This window comes from Cyprinus carpio, chromosome B23 (genome assembly GCF_018340385.1).
Source record: "Cyprinus carpio isolate SPL01 chromosome B23, ASM1834038v1, whole genome shotgun sequence".
Taxonomy (NCBI): domain Eukaryota; kingdom Metazoa; phylum Chordata; class Actinopteri; order Cypriniformes; family Cyprinidae; genus Cyprinus; species Cyprinus carpio.
The window spans coordinates 11,070,047-11,071,795 of record NC_056619.1 but is presented as its reverse complement, the minus strand read 5'-3'; positions in this window follow the sequence as shown (position 1 = coordinate 11,071,795).

The window sequence follows — 1,749 nt, the reverse complement described above, 5'->3', positions numbered from 1 at the left end:
CCTTAACAACCTGAGTCTAGCTGGCCCCACTGACTCAGTTGTCTAAATAAACTCTTGTTAAAGCTGTGCAGTGCCTGGACTCTTGGCCTTCTTCTCTGGATAGGCCTTGATGTCCTCTGTTAACGCCTCCAAGCAGATCGCCAGGTTGTCTTGCAGTGGCACTCAGTTGGTTAAAGCGTCTGTCTGTAGACAAGGAATCCAGGTCGATCGGCCAGCTGACCTTATGGTGATCAATACCACCTGTTGTTGTGGTTTCTGCTTTCAGCAAACAGAATGTGCTGCCTGAGTCCACAGCGGTGGGCCGTGGCTTAGCTGGTCAAAGCGTCTTGTCTTGTAAACAGGAGATCCTGGGTTCGAATCCAGCGGTGCCTTGAATCTGCTCTCACTGTGTGGTTCTAGTCTGGAACAAGGCGATAGTGGTTGATGCGAGTCAATTTGCAGGCTGGCGCAGTGGACTTGTTTCTTCAAAAAACGTGAGTGCGTACAGACTGGCAAAATCATATTTTAAGCTGTGCAGTGCCTGTATGTTGCGCGTTTTTCTATGGAGTGCTTTGATCCTCTAAGTACGATCCTCCCAGAGACCACACCACGTGGAGTTGGTAGCAGAGTAGCTGGAGTTGGTTAAAAGCGTCTGTCACCGTAAGCAGGAGATCCTGGGTTCGAATCCAAGCGATTGCCTTTAATAGATCGATCATGATCCCTCAACCATGTATTAGCTTTCTAAGATCCCGGACAGCAAGCAGGGATGAGTGAGGTGCAGAGATCAAGCTATGCAGGCTGAAGATCCGTGGACTAGTTTGTTTAAAAAAAAAAAGTGAAAGTGGCGTGACATACGTAAGTGTGGTGACCCATACTCAGGAGTGGTGCTCTGCATTTAACTCATCCAAAGTGCACACACAGCGGTGAACACGACTAACACCATGCGTGGAGCATTGGGCAGCCATTTATGATGCGCTTGCACCGGGAGCAGTTGGGGGGGTCCGGTGCACTTGCTCAGTGGGCACCTCAGTCGTGGTATTGCCGGCCCGAGACTCCAACCCACCACCTTAGGGTTAGAGTCAAACTCTCTAACCATTGTAGGCCACCATCAACAGGAGATCATGGGTGAGAATCCCAGCATTTCCTTGTTTGTCCGCTTCGTGTGTCTTTGCGCGGCCGTCCCTTGTGGGAGTTTAAAGCTTTGAAAAACAACCCCTCAGCAGCTTTTGAAGGATAGCACACCATGCAAACGTACATCAAGGTGAGGCACTTGGCTTCCGTGCTGTCTGTAAACCGCGCTCCTGTTTTGCACCCTGTGGTGTCTCTTGCGGTTGTTTGCGCTCGTCGGCTCGTTGCCATTGGACAGGGAGACCCTGACAATTGCTGCTGTTTCTGAACTGGCTACACTGCATAGAGACCTCGAGGACCCGTTTTTCCCGGCATCAGAGCGCCGCCTGGATCATTTAGAAGCATGCTGACAGGCTCTTTGGTGCAAATGGATAGCTTATTGGACTTTTCTATATTTCCAAATGAGGCCATTCAAAGTTTGTGGGTCTCTCCAGAATTGCGTCTTTTGGCATTCTGTAAGGAGCGTCGGCCAACAAACACAGAGGCTAGCCGCACCCCTCTCGTTGTCCCAAAAAAATCTTTAGGCTGTGAAGTGCCTGGCCGTGCCCTCTTTCTCTGATCCTCCAAATCACCGCCCTAGGAAACAGTTTTTTTCCAGGTTGGCGCCGTATTTAGTTGGTTAAAGCGCCTTTGTCTAGTAAA